The sequence below is a fragment of the Euprymna scolopes genome, unplaced genomic scaffold (assembly GCF_053919585.1).
Source record: "Euprymna scolopes isolate OS-2025 unplaced genomic scaffold, ASM5391958v1 sca230, whole genome shotgun sequence".
Classification (NCBI taxonomy): Eukaryota; Metazoa; Mollusca; class Cephalopoda; order Sepiida; family Sepiolidae; genus Euprymna; species Euprymna scolopes.
The window spans coordinates 5,240-12,500 of NW_027633248.1; the positions used below are offsets into that span (position 1 = coordinate 5,240).

Consider the following 7,261-nt stretch of genomic DNA (forward strand, 5'->3'; position numbering starts at 1 on the left):
GCTGTCAAGGGTGCCGTTGTCGTTGTTGTTGTCGACGTTGGTCGCTTTCGTTCTTTGAGTCTCGGTCTCGGTCCAAGTCAGGGGAGAAACAAAAAAGAGGCCATCAGCGCGGGCAGCGCGCTTCTACTGACGGCGAACCCCCTCGAAAAATAAATAAACACGTGCCCGTCGTTGTAGTTGTCTGTCTTATGTCGGTCGGTCGGTCGGTCGGTCTGTCGTTCTGTCGAAACAAAGTCCCAAATTCCAACGATACCTGGTTGATCCTGCCAGTAGTCATATGCTTGTCTCAAAGCTTAAGCCATGCAAGTGTAAGTTCACGCCACGCATTAGAACGGGCGAAACCGCGAATGGCTCAGGAACCGGACCTAATCCTCGGGACCGTATTCCTCCTCGGAGGCGATGGATAACTGTGGCAATTCTAGAGCTAATACATGTGACACAGGCCGCGATCGGTCGGCGCGCCGTCGTCGCCACGCCTCGCGCGCTGGCACCCGCGTCGGCCGTTCCGGGTCGCGGCGCTACATATTAGACTGAGACCGATGCGCGTCATTCCGTCCTCCCGTCGTCGGCGTTCCCGCTCGCGGGTCCGTTCGGTGGCGGGGCTCATAGGGCGGCGCGCTCCGCTTTGGTGACTCTGGATAACTCACTGGTCGATCGCACGAGCTTTCACGCCCGGCGACGGGTCTCTCGAGGGTCCGCCCTATCAACTGTCGACGGTCGGTTAAGTGCCTACCGTGGTTACTACGGGTAACGGGGAATCGGGGTTCGATTCCGGAGAGGGAGCATGCGAAACGGCTACCACATCCAAGGAAGGCAGCAGGCGCGCAAATTACCCACTCCCGGCACGGGGAGGTAGTGACGAAAAATAACGACGCGGGACTCTGTCGAGGCCCCGCGATCGGAATGAGTACACTTCAAATCCGTTAACGAGGACCAACCGGAGGGCAAGTCTGGTGCCAGCAGCCGCGGTAATTCCAGCTCCGGTAGCGTATATTAAAGTTGTTGCGGTTAAAAAGCTCGTAGTCCGAACTCGGGTTCGTGGTCGCGCAAGCGGCCCCGGGGCGGCGGCGCCATCGTCCGTCGTTGACTTTGGTCGTCCGTTCGCATTCCCGGCCCTTTCCGCCGGTGTCAACCGCTAGCATACCCGCCACGCGGTCCTGCCGGCGAGGTGGACGAGGAGGTCGTGATCGGGATCCGGGAAAAAAAAACAAGTGGTCGTCGGTTCGGTTCCGGGAGTAGTCTAACGGGGGGGTGCTACGTGTGTGTGTTTGGGTGCGTTCATTCGCATCCCCGCACTCTGACCCCCGCGCTTCTCTCCCTCTCCCTTTCCGCGCGTTCCTCTTTTTTTTGAACCCCCCGGTCCGCTCCGAGTCCCTGCTTCGTGTCTTGTCTGCGCGCGTGTTGCGGTCGGCGGTTTCTCCTCCAAGGGTGCTCTTAACCGAGTGTCCGCGGCGGCCGGTACGTTCACTTTGAAAAAATTAGAGTGCTCAGAGCGGGCTGTTCAAGCTTGCATACGATAAGCATGGAATGATGGAAGAGGGCCTCGTCTACGTCTGTCGGTCTCCGTCTACGGCGAGGCAATGATCGAAGGGAGCGGTCGGGGCCACTCGTATTGCGACGTTAGAGGTGAAATTCTTGGATCGTCGCAAGACGAACTGCAGCGATGGCGTGTGGCAAGCACGTTTTCCTCGATCAAGAGCGAAAGTCGGAGGTTCGAAGACGATCAGATACCGTCGTAGTTCCGACCGTAAACGATGCCGACCGGCGATCCGCCGGCGTTCGCTTCCATGACCCGGCGGGTAGCCTGCGGGAAACCAGAGTTCGGTTCCGGGGGGAGTATGGTTGCAAAGCTGAAACTTAAAGGAATTGACGGAAGGGCACCACCAGGAGTGGAGCCTGCGGCTTAATTTGACTCAACACGGGAAAACTCACCCGGTCCGGACACCGGTAGGATTGACAGATCGATAGCTCTTTCTCGATTCGGTGGGTGGTGGTGCATGGCCGTTCTTAGTTGGTGGAGCGATCCGTCTGGTTGATTCCGATAACGAACGAGACTCCGGCCTGCTAACTAGTGCGCCGATGTCAGTGATTTTTACGGCGGGCTCGGCGTCCTCCGTGGCGCTCGGGTCCGGGTCGGTTTTCTCACGCACTTCTTAGAGGGACGGGTGGCAGAAAGCCACACGAGGCGGAGCGATAACAGGTCTGTGATGCCCTTAGATGTCCGGGGCCGCACGCGCGCTACACTGGAGGTATCAGCGGGGACTTCGCCCCGGCCCGAGAGGGTTGGGAAACCTCTGAACCACCTCCCGTGATAGGGATCGGGGCCTGTAACCAACCCCGTGAACGAGGAATTCCCGGTAGGCGCGGGTCAACAGCCCGCGTCGATCACGTCCCTGCCCTTTGTACACACCGCCCGTCGCTACTACCGATCGAACGGTCCCGGTGAGGTCCTCGGATCTGGCCGACGACGCCGCCGGGCAGTGCGCGACGTGTCCGTCACGACACTCGTGCATCTACGCCTCGGCGTTCGATGCCTGGAGAAGACGACCGAACCCGATCGTTTAGAGGAAGTAAAAGTCGTAACAAGGTTTCCGTAGGTGAACCTGCGGAAGGATCATTACCGTTTTCCCGTTCGAGACTGGTTTGTTGTTTTCCGGCCTACCTCCTCTGTCTGTCGGCGTCAACGCCTCGAATGCGCGCAAACAAACCTATAAAAGGCGGAGCGAGAGATAGATTTGTGGTGACGCGGAGGTTTTTAAAGCCCCAGCTCTTCTTGCTTGCTTCCGCGTCTTACCACCTGTTTGTTTTTTCGCCCACCGCAAGTGATGGCCGCTTCTTCTTTGCCTTGTCGCCGCTTTATCGTTTTTTGTTTTTTTGCAGCCGCTGTGCCACCGCCGCTAGCTAAAAACAAACTACTCGCGACATTGCAATGCCGTCACGCCTCCTCGCACAGACCTCCTCGCACACTACTAAATCTATATAAACAAAAACTTATAAAAAAAACCCAAGTGCTGAACCCTGGACGGGGGATCACTCGGCTCGTCCGTCGATGAAGAGCGCGGCCAGCCGCGAGAACTGATGCGAATTGCAGGACTCAGTGAACATCGACACCTCGAACGCACATTGCGGCCCCGAGATCCCTTGTCTCGGGGCCACGTCCGGTCGAGAGGCGGAACGTTACATGTCTTTCTCCGTTAACGAAACGACATCTTGCCGTCCCCGTGCCCGCCCGGTCCTCGGCACGGTGGTTAAACCGGGACGTCGCAGGAGCGAGTGACGAGGGGGAAGAAAAATAAAAAAAGAATTGACTCCTTTCAATGTCTTTTTTTTTTTTAAAACCCTCTCCGGCCTCCTCCTTCGTCTCCCGCTGGCAGACCGCGGAGTCTTTTCCCTTTTCGACCGCGTGAAGAAACACTGTGGAGGAGGAGCAGGAGGAGTCTGTCCGAAAGCAGCCGAAGGGAGAACAAAACAAAAAAAAAGCACCGACCTAACCGACTGCCGACGTAAGCGCCGCCTGCTCGTCTCGCTCTCTGCCTCATGAAGGTGTCTCTCAGCGACGCCTCGAGCAGCGCGACGAGCACGGCCGTCGCACCGTAAAAAGGTGGGCCGCGTCGTAGGCAACGTCGGATGGGGAGGACCCAGGCTTTTTTTTAATTGTTGGCTTCTTCATTTTCGGTCGGACGGGCGCTATATCGGCCAGCCGTCGTCACACGGAGGGTACCGATCGAGATTCCTCTCCTCCAAACACCACACTCTACTAAAAACCGCCGCCCTCGGCTCGGACGAGACGACCCGCTGAACTTAAGCATATCGCTAAGCGGAGGAAAAGAAACCAACCGGGATTCCCTTAGTAACGGCGAGTGAACCGGGAGAAGCCCAACGCCGAATCCCGTCGCAAGTAAAAGGCTTCGGGACGTGTGGCGCATGGGTCGAAGGCAGCCGTTCGTTTTCGTCTCGCATAGTTCGGAGTTCCCTCGATCGGGGCCGCCCGCGGCGGGTGCCAGGCCCATTCGGTGCGGACGGCGAGCGACGGCCTTCGATCCGAGAGTCGGGTTGCTTGGGAACGCAGCCCAAATCGGGTGGTAAGCTCCATCCAAGGCTAAATACCGGGACGAGTCCGATAGTCGACAAGTACCGTGAGGGAAAGTTGAAAAGAACTTTGGAGAGAGAGTTCAAGAGAACGTGAAACCGCCCAGGGGTAAACGGGTGGGACCGCTCACCGCGATCGCGGGGGGACTCAGTCCGGTGCTGCCTAGGCTCGAGCCCAAACTCGATGTGTGTTCTTGAAAGAGAGGCCGTCGCGGCACAGGTCGTCGTTCGTCGTGTCCGCGGGGGACTCGTTCCCCGCGGTTCCAGCTTTTGTGCCCGCGTCGCCGACGAAGGAGACGGGCCGCGTGGATAGCGGGAAGGGAAACGTGGTGACGACCGCGGCGTCGGTAGGTGGCTGCGTCGGTTGGCTGCGACGGAGGGGACTCGTCCTCTCGATCGCTGCTGCCGCCGGGCCCTAACCCGCCGCATCCGTCGCCGCCGCTTCTTCTTTCCTCCTGCTCCCTCCGCGCGCGACTCCGCTGCACCCGTCCCCTTCATCATCGCTCGGCGTAATCATGGCGCGGGCGCTTCGGCGCGACCTCCGCGCGGCCGGCACCGGACGCACTTCCCCTCCGGTCCGTCGTCGCGACCCGTTCCCGGCGTGCAGGTCGAACACGCGGGTTTTTTTCCGTAGGCGGCAGGCGTTTCATCACCCTGAAAACCCCCGTCTTCCCACCTTGTGAAGTCGGGGGCCACCGGCCGTCGGGCCCGCGAACGTAACTGCCCCTTTCTGCCGGGAACGGAGGAAATCTGACACGATCCGTTACACGTGGCGAGCCGGTCCGTTTTGATCCCGCCGGAAGTCGCGTGCGGGCGACGCACTCTGTGTGTCGCTCCTTAGGCGCCCCACCGTCTCGGGCGCGTGCGCGATGAGAGGCGGGATAGGACTGGCGCGGCCTCGCCGTCACGCACCTCGCCGACGTTTCGGGTTCTTGTCGGGGGCAACCCCGCCCGCGCCCGTTTCCGTTTCCGGAGAGGTCGCTCGGCGACGCTTTTTTACTCGAGCCGCCCGCCACCCCGGGTCAGCGACGTGCATCGGCAACCCACCCGACCCGTCTTGAAACACGGACCGAGGAGTCCTGGCCGTTCGCGAGTCGTAGGGGCCACCTCTGACTAACCCCGAAGGCGAAGCGAAAGCGAGAGAGCGTGTAGGAGGGCGTCGATCGGGAGAGGTGTCGTGGCAAAGTCGTCCGGGGGTCGTCGGGGGGTGTCGTCGGTCTCGTGCCGTCGTCTTCTCCTCGCCTCACCCGCCTCCGAGCCGTGCCCGATCCGCCGGCGCGGCGTTTTCGGCCTTCCGCCGTCGCTGCTGCGGTGCCCGCAACTTTTCCTTTTTTCTCTCTTCCCCGAGAGAGATAGGAGAGGGAAGGCTCGTGGCTGACGTGCGGTTGTTTTTCCCTCCTCCCCGAGAGGGGACCGGCGCATCATCCAAAAAGGGGAATTGCCGGGCGCCAGCTTCCATATCCTCCTTCCGCCCATCGGTGAGATCCCGCGGCTTGAACTAGTCCTATTTTGTCGTCGAGTTTAGGCGCTGCGCGCGGGCGCATCACCCCCGGGTCGGTTTCCCCTTTTTCCGAGTACGACTCGGCCGACTCTGGCGTAGCGAGCGACCAGGGACCCGAAAGATGGCGATCCACGCCCGGTCGGGATGAAGCCAGAGGAAACTCTGGTGGAAGTCCGAAGCGCCTCTGACGTGCAAATCGATCGTCGGAACCGGGTGTAGGGGCGAAAGACCAATCGAGCCGTCTAGTAGCTGGTTCCCTCCGAAGTTTCCCTCAGGATAGCTGGCGCTCGATCGTCGCAATTCCATCCGGTAAAGCGAACGATTGGAGGCCCCGGGGCCGTTCACGGCCTCGACCTACTCTCGAACTCGGAACGGGTGGAACGGGCCGACTCTCCCGAACGACGGAGCCGACCCATCCGGCCGCCGCCGCCAGCACGCTTCGCTGGGCGGTTGGTCACCTCGAATGCGAGTGCCAAGTGGGCCACTTTTGGTAAGCAGAACTGGCGCTGTGGGATGAACCAAACGTCCGGCTAAGGTGCCTAACGCGACGCCATGAGATCCCCGAAAGGGTGTCGGTCGATATAGACAGCAGGACGGTGGCCACGGAAGTCGGAATCCGCTAAGGAGTGTGTAACAACTCACCTGCCGAATCGACCGGCCCCGAAAATGGATGGCGCTGGAGCGACGGACCGATGCCGGACCGTCGCGGCGAGGAGCGATGAACTTTCGCGCCGAAACGATGCCGCGACGAGTAGGAGGGCGCCGCGGCGAGCACGGAAGCCTAGGGCGCGAGCCCGGGTGGAGCCGACCGCGGGTGCAGATCTCGGTGGTAGTAGCAAATATTCGAACGAGACCTTCGAAGACCGAAGTGGAGAAGGGTTCCGTGCCAACGGCGGTCGAGCACGGGTCAGTCGGTCCTAAGACGCGGGCGAAAGTCTTCCCGAAAGGCGCCGGATCCGTTATGAAAGTGAAAGCGATCGAATCGAATCGAATCAAAAGCCCAAACAAAAACAAAGCGGCCGGCCTCCCGTCGAAAGGGAATCGGGTTAATATTCCCGAACCCGGACTCGGAGAGGGCCCGGGGTGGCGACGCTGTCGGCAGCGATGTCGGCGGCGCCCGTCGCTTCCCGGGCGAAACCGCGGTGACGCAAGCGAGCCCGGAGACGTCGCCGGGAGCCCCGGGAAGAGTTCTCTCTTCTTCGTAAAGGACCATGTCCGTGGAATCGGCTCGTCCGGAGATACGGAAAAGGTACCTGTAGAGCGCCGCGGCTCGGGCGGCGTCCGGTGCGCTTTCGGCGGCCCTGGAAAATCCGGGTCCGGTTTTCGCAGCTCTCGAGTCGGTCCGTACCCACCATCCGCAGCAGGTCTCCAAGGTGTACAGCCTCTCGTCGATGGCATCAATGTAGGTAAGGGAAGTCGGCAAAATGGATCCGTACCTTCGGAAGAAGGATTGGCTCCGAGGACCGGGTCGGTCGGGCCGTGCCCGCGCGAAGCGAGGAACCGGTACGGGGCTGTAGCGTTCGCTCCGTTCGCGCTTTGCGGCGAAGGCATAGGGGCCGCGGCGGTCCGTTGTGCGGCGGCGTGTTCCGGTCGAGCGGTCGCGGTCAAGCGAGCGTGTGTTGCGGGTCGGAGAGCGATACGGGGTGGGAGTCCGCCGTCGGGCGGCAGGAG

General features: G+C 61.0%; 2 non-coding genes and 1 pseudogene across 2 annotated transcripts in view; all 3 read left to right on the forward strand.

Moving 5' to 3' along the window:
* The first annotated feature begins 250 nt into the window (after positions 1-250).
* On the forward strand, positions 251-2,620 carry LOC145273988 (small subunit ribosomal RNA; annotated as a pseudogene).
* Positions 2,621-3,014: 394 nt separating this feature from the next.
* Positions 3,015-3,172, forward strand: LOC145273983 (5.8S ribosomal RNA). The gene has a single exon (XR_013866571.1). It is a non-coding gene; the product is annotated as a 5.8S ribosomal RNA (ribosomal RNA).
* A 596-nt stretch (positions 3,173-3,768) lies between these two features.
* The window catches only part of LOC145273982 (large subunit ribosomal RNA), a 5,720-nt gene continuing 2,227 nt past the window's right edge, over positions 3,769-7,261 (forward strand). The window contains exon 1 of the ribosomal RNA XR_013866570.1: positions 3,769-7,261. This exon is cut by the window's right edge and continues 2,227 nt beyond it. This is a non-coding gene — a ribosomal RNA (large subunit ribosomal RNA).